Raw genomic sequence first — 18,586 nt, 5'->3', positions numbered from 1 at the left:
TTTCATCATGCTGCCACACCGCTCTCACTCATAGTCCAGTCCATGCGCATTGAAACATGCGAGGAAACATGAACATTCAACCTGGTAACTGTAGCAAAACTGCACACCGTTTTCATAGTTGAACACACCTCAGCATCCCTGTAATGCTAAAATGGACGCTCACAACAATAAAACTGCGAGTGAGGAAAAACGTGCGAAGCCACATATTATAAGCCAAATAACGTACTGTGGCTTAGTACTTTGATTACCAAATAAATCTAGAAAAAGTAAGTATAGAGAAATGTATGAAAAAGACACAAGATAAGATGAGCAGCTCTGGCAGTCTGTAAACAGTTTTGCAGGCATTCATTTAGTTTTAACAGTTATTGAGAGTTGATTTGAGTTCAGTTGTGGACCACTGATCTCATTTGTGCATGAATGATCGCTGGTCAAAAACTTAACTTAAATCTCAATAACTGTCAAACTAAATGAATGCCTGCAAAACTGTTTACAGTTGTCGAATACTACTGATTTTGTAATGATACAAAGCTGGTTGAAAATCAGCGGAGTGTTCCTTTAAGCATTGGCTTAGGCAGGGACTGATGAAGCAGACTTTTTAATTTCCCCCAAATTTAAGCTGTTTTGGTGCACATATCCCCAGAAGTCTGCACAACCCGGGCGGGTATGGACTAGAACTATAGAATTAACTTAATTATATAGAACCAAAGTGAAACGTCACTTCCTGCTTCAGCACTGTACCAGAGATTTTCATCCGCCATTTATTTTCCCATAGATATTTCGGAAAATGTTTATAAAAATAGTTTTGCTTGTTCAAACCTAACGGTTCGGCTATATTTAGAAACAGGAGAGATCGCATAACATTTCACTTGGACCAAAATGTAAAAAAAAAAAGCGGATTTAAAGAAAAAAAAAATTAGATGTAGTTTTTTAAGTTTTGGTCCGAGTGAAATGATCTATCTCCCGATTCTAAATATAGCTGAACTGTTTGGTTTGATGAAGTAAAACAATTTTTATGAGCATTTTACGAAATGTCTATGGGAAAATAAATGGCGGATGAAAATCTCTGGTACAGTGCTGAAGCAGGAAGTAGGCGGTCACTTTGCCTCTCTATAGTAGGAAGGAAGGAAACAAGGAAACTGTCCTGTCCTGTCTGAATCCATTTATCTCTACAACCGGTTGGCCGATCAATCTGAAACAAAAACGTTCTAACTATGTTATTTAGGGTCTTATGTTAGTAATTTTCTGCCTCCGAAATTATTATACATTACTTTCAACCCAAAGCCTTAAAATCAACACTTTTCTACAAGATTCTACAAGATACTTCCTCATTGAAGAGAGCAGTGCGCGAGGTTCTAAAATGCAGGAGCTTATGACGTCATAAGCTCTATATAACCTTTGTACACGTGCGCAATCTGCCCTCCTTTTGTCCGTTCTTTGCCCCCAGTGACAGCGCTCCCTCAGTGTTCGTCTGCCTCCCACTCTGTGCCGAGCGCTATGCTGCTCTCGCTCGCTCGCTCTCTCTCTCTCTCTCTCTCTCTCTCTCTCTCTCTCTCTCTCTCTCTCTCTCGTGTGAGAGAGAGCACAGAGAGACACACAGCCTGGTGACGCGAGGTTACTCACACATACACATACACACACACGCTGTGCAGTCGCAGCAAGAGTCCCTCTCCGAGCAACGAACACACACACACACACACACACACACACGCACGGTGTGTGTGTGTCGATCTCTCTTTCTCTCTTTCTCTCTTTCTCCGTTTCCCTCCCCCCCTCTGTCTCGCGCTCTCTCTCTCGGAGGCTGCTGCAGATGGGACACGCCCACACATTCCACGGGAGAAAATACACTCTAAAAAATAATTCATTCTCATTACTTTTGCCAGACTGTCAAACCTAAATTTATATACTACTTTGCGACATTCATCATCGTTCAAATTTGGCTGGTGGCTTATTAACATAGGCTCCTGTGATGTGATGAACTCAAAATGCTAAATAATAATAAAATATTTCTGGTTTCCAGGGACTTTAAGCCGTTTATTATAATTTTTCCTGCATTCCTAGTGATGTCATCACCGAAGACATCCCTCACTGAACTCTGTCTGGATCCATTTATCTCTGCGATTTACACATGGGCACTCAGCATTGGAATTGATGGACATGTGTTGTCACTGTTACATTGTGACATCATCAGTGATGTCACAGATCACCGTATTGGCCGTGTCTGCGGTGGGGTATGGGAGGCAGTAATGCAACATAAAGGATGCCAACTGCTGTAAAACACCACAGAAGACACTATGGGCCGATGCTATCATCACAATTGTTCAAGGGACATCACTGGTGACATCACCGATTAAATAACCTAAAATGGCCCACGCATATCGGCCGTTAATTTATCATATCGATATATATCATGCAATCCTAATCACTATAGTAGTGACCTGGCCACCAGGCCGAGCCCTCTAGCACTGTATGAAATCATCGGCGACCTGGCCACTTTCTTTGCCGACCTGTCAACTTTCTTTGTTTCTTTCTTTTGAGGGGACAGACATACAGACTTGCCTCGGCCTCTAGTGGTCACGCTGCAAATATTAAAGAAACTAGACAGGCCTCTAGTTTGTGTCGCATGCTGACATTGACTGCCAGACAGCCAGACACACCTCCAATTGTAGTAGTAGGATATATACATTTTTACTAAATAGAAACTTTGGATATGAACAGTAATTAATGTTACTGTAACCAAATTCATTGTCCCTCTATAGGCAGCTTATTCCCATTGGAGACAGTTCCGGTCAACACCTCGTTACCGGTAGCACAGCCTGCACCTCATTCTCTCCTTGATCCCATTCCATCAGCAGTTCTGAGGACACTTCTGTAAACAAAAGATCCCAGTCCCAACCCACATCCTCCTCTCTCACCTCCTGCTCCGGTGCCAAAACGTTGGTAAGGAGCCTCAAGTCAATCTCTCCATCTAACGTCTGGAAGGCATAGTGCTTCAGGTCATTGTCCAGATCTCTGTAGCTCATTAACCGGTTCACTTGAATGCTTGGAGCTGCAACTTGCATGGTGAAGTCTTCTTCTTGCACTTCATCGGGGTCTGGAAACACTGGAATATCTCCATCATTCGAGCCCTGGGGAGTTTGTGGTTGCAGGTGGCGGTCTTCCAGGTCCTCAGCTGCAGGTCTTGAAGTTTTGGCAGAACCAGATCCAGAACTTTCTTCTGCGCAGCCTCCCTGCCTCCGGGGCGGTTTAGGTGGGGGGCCCTCTCCCATGGAAGCAGATAAGGAGGACTTCCTTATGCGATGAGCCTCCTCAAAGGATGATTGGTCTGCTGCGAGGCGAGCCCTTCGTCCTGTCTTCGCAACTTTTTTCACAACTCCAGTATCTGCGAGTTGAAGGCTATCATCCTTTTCTCTCCTTGCTCCTAGACAGCTTCTTCCTGCATATCCTGCAGGTGGCGCTCTTTGCTCCTGGAACCTATATTGAGGTGAGGGGGATTCTCTGGAGGTCTCCTCATGTTGTCTCTCCCTGTAAAGACCGCGGGCTAGCTGGGGCTCGGGACTATACCTTCTCCTGTGGCTATGAGTTTCCTCATGGTACAGATCCTGTCGGGACTGGTGGCTGTGGAGTGAAGCACGTGGAGAAATGGGGGAGGTCATCTCGGCAGCTCCCTCTGTCTGAGACTCACATAGCTCTTTTCGCCCTTGCATATACATGTAGTGTTGTCCCATGCCTGTGGGTCATACGGCTCTGCGTCCCTGCCTGATGATGATGCCACAGCGTGACAATGTGATGATGTCACAATGTCTATGACATTATCAGTGATTAAGACATCACTGATGATGTCACAATGTCCCTGACCTCATTAGCATAGAATGTATGACATCATCAGTGATGACGTCATATATCATCATCATCATCATCATGGCTGTCACGACTGTGCCAAGACTCATTGCTTTCGGGATTCAAAAATACAACATGTGAATGAAAAAGGCAGCCTGCTGAATGCAAGATCTGTGCATCAGGACTCGACTTGACATAAACTTTAACTTGACTTGCCCAAGAAAAATGATTTGGGACTTGCTTGATTGAGACTTGGACCAAAATGACTTGGGACTTGAGACTTGGACCAAAATGACTTGGAAAAGGAGAGGATAAAAAAATCCAGGTCCAGGCACTCAAGGAGGTTTGAAAGTAAAAAGGCCTTTCATTTAATGGGCTAGTCTAGACTCTTTAAAATACACCAACGCCTTGGAACTTACTTGAGACTTGGTCCCATGTCTGCTGTTTTGCTTTGCTCTATCACAGACTGATAAAACAACACGATACTGATACCATACTCATTCATGAAAGCAGTTACAGTTGCTGTTTTAAACACTGTGTCTGGTAGGTCTTTCCCAGGAAAAATCTTCTGGTTTACAGGAAGTGATTCTTTTTTGTTTGTTTATTTGGAATATTTGGAATTTATTTGGAACAACAGAAGAACTGGGTAGTTGGCATGAGCAGTGATAGCCACTATGGCTGAACAAAGAAAAGAGCGCCCCCTACAGAAACTCAACCTTCATCCACAGAAAATGCAAGGAAAAAGATGTGACAGTAGCCTACATGGACACATGGTTTGATTGACAAGTGATCTCTGGAAAGTGCAAATATAGAACAGGCAGCAATACAGCTTATCTCTCTAAAAATGGAGCCAAAATCTAAAAGACACAAGACCCAACACCAGGCCCATGGCCCATGCTTCAATAATATCACTAAACAAATAAATAAATATAAATAAATTATATATATATATATATATATATATATATATATATATATATATATATATATATGTGTGTCTGTGTGTGTGTGTGTGTGTGTGTGTGTGTGTGTGTGTGTGTGTGTGTGTGTGTGTGCGTGCGTGCGTGCGTGAAGAAAGAGAGAGAGAAACATAAACTGCTATGTCGAGTGACTAAATCCTCAACAGGATAGTTTTCTCTGCAAGCTTCACAGATCACTCAATCCCAGGCACGTAATCCAAGTCCTCCAGCAGGGGTTTGAATGGTTGTGATGATTAGTTGACCATGCTGCATAGCCCAGGAGTGGATGCAGATGTGGCTCATTCCAATGGTGCATGCAATGCTGCTTGTTTGACACAAAGTGTTAGCAGCTAATCAATAGGCCTACAGCTAGCATTAGCCCTTGGTGTATGTGAGAGGGCACCTGCGACTGCAGCATTGTGCTCATTTCTGCCTCATTATCATCAGAGCTCATCTGTTTCCTTCATCCTAAAAAAACTCACTCTCTCCAATTAGGGGACTAGAGGAGCTGCTAAATCACAGTATTCAGCTGCGACAATTATTGAAGATTTTGACTTTTTTTTACAGCAACTTTGAGAAGATGTATATAGGCGACTGTATATTTGGTTAAATAAAAAAATATGTCTGAAGTCTTGTGTAAGTGCAGTAAAATGTTAAAACGTGGGCTTGGTAGAGGAAAATATGTTTAGTTCCATAACTTGTGGTGCACAGTGCAGTCAAACAAGTGCTAGCTACATGATAGTGCAACACTGGCCATGAAGCCAAAACAAATAGGAGCAGTTCAGCCAATCTTTCTCTAACACAAACATCACGCTTGTCAAAGTGTGTTGTGATAATATGATTACATGCTCAAGTGTTGATGGAAGCTATCAGACATCGTGCAAAGTGTAATTGTGAAACCCATGTAGTCCATGTGACTGTGCCAGGTGACACCAAGAAACCTCAGACTGCGACACATTAAATATTTCATTGATGCAACATATTCTTCTGCTGCGTTGAATGTTCAACAGTAATGGCTTTGTTATCTATTGCCTTGTGCTTTGAATTTGGAAATGTAAATAGCTACAGGAATTTCATTTGACTAGGAAAATAGGTGCCACTGTACCACACACGAGGCTCTGTACTGTAATGTATGGCCATCATACGTTGCCCGTGTGGAGACAGCGCCCGTGGCTATCATTCCCCTGCCTTTGTTTTTCCCTCTTTTGAAGCAGGAGACGAGCCAGAGAACGGCTCCATTAATGCACAACCTATTTCTTCCGAATCAAAAGAAACACCCCGCCCAGTGTAATGACAACCACTTCCCTCCTTGCCTCTGGTGCTTTTCTTTTACTCATCAGACAAAAGGAGGTCATGGAGGTTGTGGGTGTACAGTAGAGTACTGTGTGGAGCCTGTGTGTGCGTGTGCGTGTCTGTGTGTGTGTGAGTGTGTGTGTGTGTGTGTGTGCGTGTGTGTGTGTGTGTGTGTGTGCGTGCGTGCGTGCGTGCGTGTGTGTGTGTGTGTGTGTGAGTGTGTGTGTCTGTTCCCTTTGATAGACACAGCACAGAAATCATGGTAGACTGCAGAAATGGTGCAGTGCTTACAGTACATGCAATCAAGACCATCGTGGATCATCAAAACATCAGTCCAAAGAGTGATAATTAACTGGGAGCGACTATGAGCAAGGTCGGCTCTTAACCTTGATGGTCCATTGTACAGAAAGTAAAAATAATATTAAGAGCAATAAATAAATAGAGTGAATACTTTTCAACTCTGTTGTTGCTGACTTTGCAGAGGGGTCAGAGGTCAGGGTCAGCTACAGAACAGCAAACCAGGAGCTGGCAGGGATTCATTGTCATTGCATTTTGTGATTGTCAGTCCAAATAGTTAATTGGACATAGACATGTAGAACAATATGAGCACCCAGTAGCCTACATCCTCTTTTACAGTATGTCAAAGTGGTAATCCACCAGATCCAGGTTTTGCAGGCCTTTTAGGCCTTTTTTTTTTTTTTTTTTTTTTTTTTTTTTACATTTGGTGCACTGCTATCTGCACTGACGTTTTGTTTTTGTTTTTTCCTTGAATTTCTGTGGATGAAGTTTGAGATTCTGTAGGTGGCACTCTGTTCTTTCTGTTCATCCATGGTGGCTATCGCTACTCATGCTAACTACTCAGTTCTTCTCCACTGTCTATGTACTGGTCTCCCCAGGACAGACCTAGCAGACAGCGTGGCTTTTTCAATGCTATCATGAACTGGTTATAGGTTGAATGAGTATTGTCTTATCATTCAGGGATCAAAACATGTTTATTTATATCAAAATGATATGAATTAGTAGTTTACTGCATGAATTTTGTGAAGCCAACTAGCCAAGTTCACATGAACATGCCATGGACTCCTGTGCCGTCTATTCCCAGTCCCCTTCTCTGAAGGAAACTATGAGGGCACCTGTTGTGGGAGTCTGTGCTCAAACCACTGATGGCCAGCCACTGTGGCTGGGGTGCTCATTAAGCCAGTGTGGCGATACCAGCAGCACAGCCAGCTTCATAATGGTGCTTAATTAAACCAGTGTGGCGATACCAGCAGCACAGCCAGCTTCATAATGGTGCTTAATTAAACCAGTGTGGCGATACCCGCAGCACAGCCAGCTTCATAATGGTGCTTAATTAAACCAGTGTGGCGATACCCGCAGCACAGCCAGCTTCATAATGGTGCTTAATTAAACCAGTGTGGCGATACCCGCAGCACAGCCAGCTTCATAATGGTGCTTAATTAAACCAGTGTGGCGATACCCGCAGCACAGCCAGCTTCATAATGGTGCTTAATTAAACCAGTGTGGCGATACCAGCAGCACAGCCAGCTTCATAATGGTGCTTAATTAAACCAGTGTGGCGATACCAGCAGCACAGCCAGCTTCATAATGGTGCTTAATTAAACCAGTGTGGCGATACCAGCAGCACAGCCAGCTTCATAATGGTGCTTAATTAAACCAGTGTGGCGATACCAGCAGCACAGCCAGCTTCATAATGGTGCTTAATTAAACCAGTGTGGCGATACCAGCAGCACAGCCAGCTTCATAATGGTGCTTAATTAAACCAGTGTGGCGATACCAGCAGCACAGCCAGCTTCATAATGGTGCTTAATTAAACCAGTGTGGCGATACCAGCAGCACAGCCAGCTTCATAATGATGTTAATTGTTTGCTTCGACCCAGGCAAGTGCAGCATGGGCATAATGGGATAATACGATGCCCTAATGCCATCCCCAATGGGATTGCACCTGCTTATTACATATAGTCAAGGCTATATTTAGTCATTGTAGCCACTCGTATGAATTCACCCTAATAAGAACCGACATAAACTGTGTAGCTATTATCATGATGCTTGTAATTATTGGGACGACTTGTAAATAAATCACAACAGCACGGTAGAATATATTATGTTCACTCAACATTGATGCAGTCCAGTGTATTGAGCTGCTTTAGATGGTTTGATGTATGGATTAAGCAGTGCTCAGGGTATTTGTGTGTGCACCGTGTTGTGTGTAGCCTTTTTTTGATAGGAGGGGAGAGGAGGAGAGAGGAGGGGAGGGGGGGGAGAGGAGAGGAGAGAGAGGGAAGGGGAGGAGAGGTGTAGGGTAGGAGAGAGAGGAGAGGAGAGGAGAGGAGAGGAGAGGAGAGAGAGGGGAGAGGAGGAGAGGAGACAGAGGGGAGGAGGGGCAGGAGAGAGGGGAGGAGAGCAGAGAGAGGGGAACAGGGGGAGAGGAGACAGAGGGGAGGAGGGGCAGGAGAGAGGAGAGGAGAGAGAGGGAGGGAAGGGGAGGAGAGGAGACAGAGGAGAGGAAAGGAGAGGAGGGGAGAGGAGAAGAGAGGAGGGGAGGGGGGGGGGAGAGGAGAGGAGAGAGAGGGAAGGGGAGGAGAGGTGTAGGGTAGGAGAGAGAGGAGAGGAAAGGAGAGGAGAGAGAGGGGAGAGGAGAAGAGAGGAGGGGGGGGGAGAGGAGAGGAGAGAGAGGGAAGGGGAGGAGAGGAGACAGAGGGGAGGAGGGGCAGGAGAGAGGGGAGGAGAGCAGAGAGAGGGGAACAGGGGGAGAGGTTGCAGAGAGAAGTGTGCCTTTCATATTCTCAGCGTGGATCCTGTGGAAAGTCATTACCCACAACAATAGAGTTTCTGCTCTATTTGCCTGACATATTTTTCCATCTGGCCTATGAAGTGTGCCACCCTCAGTCAGGAGTCAAAGGAAGTGGAAGTCAAAGGACGACAAACAACTCTTCCAGACATCCCCGCATGCTCCTGTGTCTGTGGCACTGGTGGATGTACGACTGGCCGGTGTGGTCGTTACGGCTACTATTCTTATGCAACAGCGGGATAAGCTGACTGAGCTGGCAGAATACAAGGACCCCCTCTCTCATGATAGTCATTACATTAGATGACGTCATTTGGCAGACGCTTTCATCCAAACTGACTTACAATATTCCATGTTGTCAACAGTAGAGAAATCAACTATGCAACAACACAATCTATGAGGGCTTTTTGAAGGAATAGAGTAGCACTTGACTGAATGCTGGACCCCGGATTCTGAAATGGTGACATGTCGTCCACTGGAGTTCAAAATGTACTTCACGTGAATTATACACTCTTGCCTGGACTGAACAACGCCAATCCAGTAGGGTCGCTATTTTTGCATATCGTTGAACAGAGTGAGACTTTCTATAGCACCTGGTGAAAACCTGTAGATCATTTTCCAATCATGTCCTCATTGAACCCTTTGTATTAATCTCGCTTCCGTCTCCAACAATTAAACAGCTTTGGGAAAACTGAGACGCCGTAATGGATCCAAACAAAACGCTTGGCGAGGCACAGAAATGGCCCAGGCCTCCCACTAAAAGCCCCGTGTGTGGGGATCTACCCTGAAACGAGTGGGAGCGCTCTCATCTTTCTGTCCCATCTCTCCTTCCATTGCTTGTATTCTTTTTTTCTCTCTCTCTGTCTCCTATTAACAGTCCATGAGAGTGGGAGGTAGGAGGAATGCTTGCTGGCACGGGGGTCCCTTTGTTGTCTTGGCGACTGCGGCTCAGCCATCCCAGAATAGTCGGGGCTTAATGCATCGGCCCCGGCTCCCCGGGCAGCGGGATCTGAATCTGATTCCCTCCCCGGCTCCCCGGGCAGCGGGATCTGAATCTGATTCCCTCCCCGGCTCCCCGGGCAGCGGGATCTGAATCTGATTCCCTCCCCGGCTCCCCGGGCAGCGGGATCTGAATCTGATTCCCTCCGGAACGTCATCCTGTACCGCAAACACAACCCAGAACAACATACGCCATTCAGCATTTAGCCTGCACCCAGAAAATCTGCTTCCAATGACCTGGCCATCATCCAGTGGACTCAACATTCAGCAGAAATGTTTCTGTTCTGCCATGCGCATGTCCCTCTTCATGTGCACTTCTTTAAGTGGAGATTGTTTTTCTATGCCCACCCGTTGGCTTTGAACTCCCCGCTCTCTCGAAGCTTGGAATATGTCTGCGTTTTGCTCCGAGACAAAGCCTGCAGTAATTCCGACGGCTGTGCACAGTTTCTGGCGGACAGCCTTCAGATTTCAATAGCAGAGAGTGGCCCACCTGCTCTGTGTTTGTCAAGCGGAGAGAGATGGATACGGTGTCTTTGTTTAAGATTTCAGATTTGATTAGAAGATTACTAATTCATCCTTACAAAGCTTGGGTTACTTGAGTGTTTCATGTTTTGGGATTTATGAAGAGCTTGAATTCCTATTCCTGGGCTGATGTAAATAGATAGCCTTATGTAAATAAAGCTATCTGTAAAGGCAACAGCAGGCTTTTCTGGATAATTATTCGAGGCAGCGTAAGACAAACATTGTAATGACTTTCCAATAAGCATGTTTCAAGTTTGCAGTACCTCCTGGAATGCAGGATTTACTATCTTTTCTATTATCTGGCCTCCCAAGCTTGGGACATACTGTACAAGGATGTGTTATTGCTCCAAATATGAGATCAGCTTTTTCCACCCATTGTTTTTTCATCATAATTTCTGTTAGCATTTCCCGCTGAGAATACCCCCACACACATACGCGCTCACATGTGTGCACGTGAAAACATGCACTTACAACACACACACACACACACACACACACACACACACACACAGACACACAGTTCCCTGGCTTTATGAAACATTTCCCGGGAGACTTAGTGACTGTGGAAGTGTCACGTAGATCATTTTCTCATTTCTCTCTCTGATGAAAGCTTGTTTTGAGAGCCCCTACATACACACACACACACACGCACGCGCGCGCGCGCGCACGCACGCACGCACGCACGCACGCACGCACGCACGCACACACACACACACACACACACACACACACACACACACACACACACACACACACACACACACACACGTCACACACACACTCAAACATACAGGCTAAAGTGAGTGGAGTGAATGAAGACGCTCAACAGGATATCAAAGCTGTCAAGATGATAACACACCTTCCAAATTGTTCTTTGTGCCATTGTTAAACTGAATTATGCAACAATTGATCAATCAACATCATCTAAATGTTATGGAATTTAGAAACACAGTACACAAAGTGAGTTATGCAGAGGCACTGGTGCTGACTTTTATGATACAGTGTCGAACTGATCAGCCGCAGTAGTGACATTACCAATGCAGTCTATCGACCTGCAAACACCTGCCTCAGACACCTGAACTATATTCAAAGTCAAAGTGTCAAAATGATCTCCTCCGCTGTGAGCTGACCTATTCTGCATCGTGCACGGAAACCAATTCAGCTGCTGCTTCCCAGATATGTCACGTGACTCCATTCTGGCAGGGGAGGAGGGGGACCAGAGCGATAAGGAAATCCAGACCCTGTCGCACACTGTCCGCCACAGAAAGGCAGACGTGTGACAGATCAAAAAATTCAATATTTTTTTGACATACAGAGGCACTGCACAAACACAACTGCTGCCTGGAGATAGCAGGCAAAAGCAATCACCACAAGCGAGAGAGAGAGAGAGAGAGAGAGAGAGAGAGAGAGAGAGAGAGAGAGAGAGAGAGAGAGAGAGAGAGATGAGGAAGAGCACAGCCTGGGTGGAAAGAGCAGCAACATATCCTGCTCAAGGAGAAGTGCTGTTACTCTGCTGAAAATTTTAGGAGAAGAAAAAAAATTGTAGTGTAAAAATCTGCCTGAGGAAAAGTAAAAGGTAGCTCATTCGAAATGCACTAGGAGTAAAAGTGTTGCTGAGTTACTAATTTACAAATTTACATTATTTTTGCATGCAATAAAGTATGCGAGGAAAAAATATAAAAACTAGATTTTTTTTAGGCAAAGCTATAAAAATGCATAGCTAGACAAATCAATCAATCAATCAACTTTTATTTCAGACACAATTGGGTCCATAAAGAGACATACAGTACAGTAAACAATACAGGAAACATTTAGAAGTGCATTAGAAACACACACGCTCTTGCCCCAACAATGCGACGTTGTGGAAAACCGTAAAAATGATTAAGAAATATAAATTAAAAGATAAACAAACATTGGCGCCAGTGATTCCAGAAGCATGATGTATACTAGTGCTGCACGATTAATCTAATCGCAATCGCGATGTCAGCACGTGCGATTACATAACCGCAAAAGTGTGTGATTATTATTTTTTTTTCACGTCTTTTTGAGTGTGTGTGTGAGCCTCCTCTAAACTAACGTTACACGCGATGCAGCAAACACACGTTTCTCTGCCATCACACTGGGCATCAACACTAGCGGGAGACTTCTCCCATGCACTCCCGCAAATAAGTAATGTTATGCGCAGCACAGTTACATAATATCTTACGAGAGGCAGAGAGAGAACATCACAGCGAGCTATGCTAATACCTAGCTAGCCGTTCAGAAACGCATGTAAACAGCCGTGTGATTAGTGAGAACGTCAGTAAAATAAGGAGAGCGCTGCAGGTGCTTATGCAGAACTAGTGCACGATTAAGTGCACAGTGGGTAATGACCCGCTGTGATGAAGAATATAGCGAGATTAAATGGTCTAAATGGTCTGCATTTAGAGATTAACAACGTTGATAGCAGCAAAACACTGTCGGAGCTGCCAACCAACAGCACCTCCAGGCTTCAACTAGCCTGTCACATGACGCCTTCATGGTCCCTAGATAAAGTCTGCAGATGCACGTTACCTCTCTCTCAAGAAGCGTCACGTGAGTGTGGCGTTTAAGGCCATCTGTTGCTACAAAATAAATAAACGGGGTGTATCACTGTATTACTGGACAGACTGAGTCATGTGCTGTAACACAGTGCAGTTTCTATCGTTCTGGTCAGGGGCGGTTCTAGGCCTTTTTTGGGTGGGCTTTAGCCCACCCAAAAATAGTCTCAGCCCAGTCTCTTCTTTTTTTTCTGTCCAAATCCATGGTGGAGCCAATGTTAAAATGATCTTTATTTATTATTTATTTTTGCTTTAAAACTATTTTTTAATTTTCTGCTTAAAGTTCATGAAAAAAAGTGGCATTCTTGTTTTTTCCCACAATAATTTCATAATACCATTTGTAATGCCACCGTTGTAGTGCTGTCAAAATTAAAGTACATTTTCTCAGATTTATTGGTGTCTTTCTAGTCACACAATTTAATAGTCAGTGTTTCCCATACACTGATCTATTTGTGGTGGTACACCCTACATAGATTTTGACCCCCACAAATACTGCCATATATTAATTTCAACTAGTTGACTGCAAACTCCTGCTTTAGTGCTTACAGTATATTATTATCTTGTCGGAATATTATTCCAGCCAATAAGTTAGGAAGTTCCCTTTTGATGTAATTTTACTTTTGTTTTGCCTACAAAGCAAAATGTTACTTTACTTGAAACTCCCCTGAAGTGATTTTGGTATTATTTATGCAAGCATAATTCTACCATATAGTAACCTGTATGCAGAATATATATAGTATATATAGGGAAACAATTATTTTTTCATCGCTGTAAAACCACAGAACGGTAAAGAAGATATTGATGTGTGTAGTTCTTCATAGATCTAGTCTCTTCATTTTGATCTCAAAGTGCGCCAGTTTGATCCATTTTTACTTTAAACTGTACAAAATTTTCTTCCACGGACCCCCCTAGGGGTTCCGTGGTCCATGACCTTTGGGTGGGCTGAGCCCACCCAAAGGTCAGATGCTAAAACCGCCCCTGGTTCTGGTGTTTCTTTTTTACATGTTTGGGAGAGACAAATGTCTCAAAATGTTTTATTTTTTGTAAAGATAATTTTATTTCAAATTGTTTTATTTATTTAGTTTTAATATATTTTAAATTGTAACATATTTCATGTATTTTAGTCTGTGATAAGTGAAACCGTGGTATTTTTGTACAAGGTTATCATACCGTCAAAAACTCATGCCGGCACATCCCTATACCATTTGTTTATTAATATCGCAATCACAATCGCAATATTGTCCACCATAATCGCTAATCGCACCTTTCCCCCAAATCGTGCAGCACTAATGTATACCTCGTATCACTCTTAGTTATGTCAACAAGAGCCATTATAATCTGATTGCTAGACACAGAGGAGTACAGAAAGTGACATCGTCAGTATACATGTGGAATTTGCGTGCCAGCATGTTGGCTTGGCCATACAGCTTGCCACACTGTCACTGCACATCATCATCATCACAGAGATCATGCCTTATTATATGACCCAGGTATTTAACCTTCCCCACTGCGTCAAGCACCTCACCAGCCAATCAAAACGAGGGGAAGGTGAGCTTCTTATCCTCGTTGGTTTTAGTGATCATAACGACACTCTTTTTAGAATTCAATTTGATGTCATACATCATGCCATACCTAGAGCATACTCTGAGAAGCTGCTGTAGGCCGGCACTGCATGGAGACAGTATAACTAGATCATCGGCATACATCAAGTGATTAAAAAGGCTATCCCCTGCCATACAAAGTAAAGCAGTCGGATATTTATGGAGAACCTGCAAAATGTGTTCTCTGCAATGGATGTGATTTACAATGTAGCAAAGTACTGTACGTATAATACTTAAAGTTAAAAGGGCATTATGTAATCTCTGACTTTCATGCATCCATCCTTCCATTGAAAACCAGTAGGAACTGCAACAACATGGATCTCCTCCTAAACGTCTCTGGGCCCTATCATCGTACAAGTGCTATTCGTTTTGCGTGCCTTAACATGTGTCTTATGCTATCTTCCCTGCCTCTTAAGCCCCCGTTCACATAGGACGCTGAAGCAACGCTCAACCTAAGCTCTACCTACGCTGAACCCACAAGTTTCATTTAGGCGTCCTTGTTGACAGGCGAAGCCATTCACACCACCCGCGCGCGTGTCACGCTGAAGCCTCGCCGAAGCCACGCTCACGCCTTGCTCAAGCGATCGTTCAGGATTCACGCCTATTTTCCAAGCGTGACGCGTGAAGCCAGGCAGGTTCAAGGCGCAAGAGTAGGCGCTGAGAGGAAAAGAGAAGGCTTGTGCCTGCTTCAAGCTTCAGTTCTACTTACGTTCGGCGTCCTGTGTGAACAAGGGCTTATGTGATCGTCCGCCTCGTGCAAGTGTCAATTTGCACTCCCGGCATGATACCACCCAGTATTGCCCGAGATCTGTGCGCAAACGCAGCTGTGGGCGTGCCCCATGCCAAACCAGGCTTGTCCCCGCAAAATGCATGCCTTATGGTATCGTGTGTATGCACGCAACTCTTTGCACTAAGAACTCTGAAAAGCAGCTCTTAGTGCAAAAAAACCCTGCTGCGTCTGAGCACACCATTATCGTTGCCTCGGAGCGCCCAGGACACACGCAAATCCACTTTTTGGATTAAAGTTCTCAACCCAACCCAACCCACAAACTACTGTGAATTCCTTTAACCAGGAGAGGAGAATAGAATAGAATCGTTTAGAATGGAATAGAATAAATAAATAGGCTAAATACATAAATAAATGAATAAACGAATAAATAAACAAACAAATGAACAAACAAATAAATAAATAAATCAACAATACACCATACTCATGTTCTATCCCTGGGCGGACCAGTGGTAAGGATATGAGTGAGACGAGGAGTGGATAAGGGAAAAGGAGAGGGCAGAAGAAATAGCCTACCTTGCATCTTTATTGTGTGTGTGTGTGTGTGTGTGTGTGTGTGTGTGTGTGTGTGTGTGTGTGTGTGTGTGTGTGTGTGTGTGTGTGTGTGTGTGTGTCTGCGCATGTACATCTACGCGTGTGTGTGCGTGTGTTACTGCCAAGTGTTTTTCGGGCTTTCCGGCACCTGCTCTCTGCTGCTGCGTAATTACGCGCAGCAGCCGCTCTTTGAGGTCTTTCAAATGGAATTTCGTTCCACCAGCACCAATTTTTATCCGCTTTTTTTATTAGTTTCTATTGATTTATTTACATTAAATCCGACCTGTTTTGTCCAGCAATTCATTAGAGAATTGTCAGTATCTATTTTTTTCTGCCAGAGAGAGAGAGAGAGAGAGAGAGAGAGAGAGAGAGAGAGAGAGAGAGATGAATACTCTACTATGGGAATAGGCTACTCAAACGAATTATAAACCTGTCAGATGTGCTTTGAAAACAAACAGGAACAAATACAAAGAGGGAGTGGAAAATGAATTGAGAAACTAGCATTTAAACTCTGCAGAACGCACAGACATTGTATAACCTATACTTGCACACACCCATTTGAAGCTTTAGCTGTGCACAGGCATTTAGCGCGGCAGGGAGAATAGCAAACTGCTTGGGCACGACTTCAATTTGTGCAGCGCCCGGCGTTAAACACGTGCAAGCGCTAAATTACCGCTTTTGCCAAGATAGGGCCCTCTGTCTCTAGCCCCCAAAAAATCTTCCCTACACTTTATCCTTTAAGTAAAAGCAAAATGAATGACTTCAAGCACAGAAAAAAGCTCAGCTGCCTGCAGCCACAAGAGTCATTTAGTTTGGAGAGAGTGAGCGAGACCGTGGCACGGGGCAACAAGACACGAGGAGAGAGAAGACTACAAAACTGGCTAACAACCTTTTTTTTAATTCATGGAGGCAGCTGCCGGCACTGCAGCGACATCTCCCAAATATAATTTAGAGATATCCATCAGCCACGTCTTCTCTCCTGGATGACCAGCAGGCCTCGACCACTGATAACCTCTCACAAAGCGTGGCTTCGGCGTCACCGCTAGCCAGAGCGCAGCATAGATTGGACTGCATCATATTTTCTGCTTGGGTGGACCCAATGTTTTTGGAATTCTATTGGCTCTGCTGCCCCTGCTGATCTGGATAGGAGAGAAATAGAGAGAGGGACAAAAGGGGGTGGGGGATCAAATGTTTTTTGGGTGATGGAGGGTGAGATTGGGGGTTTGGGGGTTTTGGGGCTCCAGCAGCATACGCCCTCTCCTCATGCCTTTGTCCCCTACTGCCCCCCCCAAACATCAGATCTGCCCTTTTTCAGTTCAAACTCCATCATGTTTATCACATACATACAGTGCAAGCCCCAGGTCCCCTCGTCTCTCACCTGCCTCTATCTCATTTCATCATGCTGTTTCTTATCTCGTTCCTTTCTGCAAGCACACCCACTCTTTATCTTTGTCTCCCGCTGTCACTCTATACATTTCTCTCTCTCTCTCTCTCTCTCTCTCTCTCTCTCTCTCTCTCTCTCTCTCTCTCTCTCTCTCTCTCTCTCTCTCTCTCTCTCTCTCTCTCTCTCTCTCTCTCTCTCTCTCTCTCTCTCTCTCTCTCTATGTCGATGGCCAACTAGGTTCCAGTGTAATGTGTTCGCCTCCGCTGTTCAATCAAATCTTGGATAAACGTCAAGATTTGATTCAGCAATCATAAGATTCGCATTCCAGTGGCATTCAATGCTCATTCCACATACATTGGCAGTTCATTTTGATGATGAATAGACGACGGCTTGTGCCAACACTGAAAACCTGTCTAAATATGGTGCCAAAATAAAAGTTAGCTTACTACAGACATCACTTAAAATCACAGCCTAAATATGTCTGCTATCCAGAGATGGGAAGTAAATAAGTACATTTATTGAAATACTGTAGCACAATTTTGAGGTGCTGGCACCTTGAGTATTTCCATTGTTTTTCATTGACTTTATACTTTTCCTCCACGACATTTGATGGCTGCAGTGACTTTGCAGAATAAGGTGTTGCATGCAAAACATACAATAAGCTGATAAAATATGTTGCATTGTTAGCAGCCGTTCACACTATACGCCGAAGCAACGCCGGGTTGGTGTGAACGGCCTCGCTTGTTAACAAGGACGCCTAAATGAAACTTGTGGGCTCAGCGTAGGTAGAGCTTAGGTAGAGCGTTGCTTCGGCGTCCTGTGTGAACGGGGGCATAGAGTTTAAACTCCCCAACAGTACAGGCTGCCGCTGTAGCAACATTAAAATACTTCTTACAGGTTAATGCAACAGTACATGTAGGCTGTAGCAACATTAAAATACTTCTTACAGGTTAATGCAACAGTACATGTAGGCTGTAGCAACATTAAAATACTTCTTACAGGTTAATGCAACAGTACATGTAGGCTGTAGCAACATTAAAATACTTCTTACAGGTTAATGCAACAGTACATGTAGGCTGTAGCAACATTAAAATACTTCTTACAGGTTAATGCAACAGTACATGTAGGCTGTAGCAACATTAAAATACTTCTTACAGGTTAATGCAACAGTACATGTAGGCTGTAGCAACATTAAAATACTTCTTACAGGTTAATGCAACAGTACATGTAGGCTGTAGCAACATTAAAATACTTCTTACAGGTTAATGCAACAGTACATGTAGGC

General features: G+C 44.2%; 1 pseudogene across 1 annotated transcript; it reads right to left on the bottom strand.

Annotated features, from left to right (window-relative positions):
• Positions 1-2,786: 2,786 nt before the first annotated feature.
• Positions 2,787-3,653, bottom strand: LOC310771063 (intraflagellar transport protein 43 homolog A pseudogene; annotated as a pseudogene). Its single transcript has one exon. The product of its transcript is annotated as an intraflagellar transport protein 43 homolog A pseudogene (transcript).
• Between the last annotated feature and the right edge of the window lie 14,933 nt (positions 3,654-18,586).

The sequence above is a fragment of the Poromitra crassiceps genome, assembly GCF_964638095.1.
Source record: "Poromitra crassiceps genome assembly, chromosome: 2".
Lineage (NCBI taxonomy): Eukaryota > Metazoa > Chordata > Actinopteri > Beryciformes > Melamphaidae > Poromitra > Poromitra crassiceps.
This window is presented reverse-complemented; position numbering and strand designations above follow the sequence as displayed.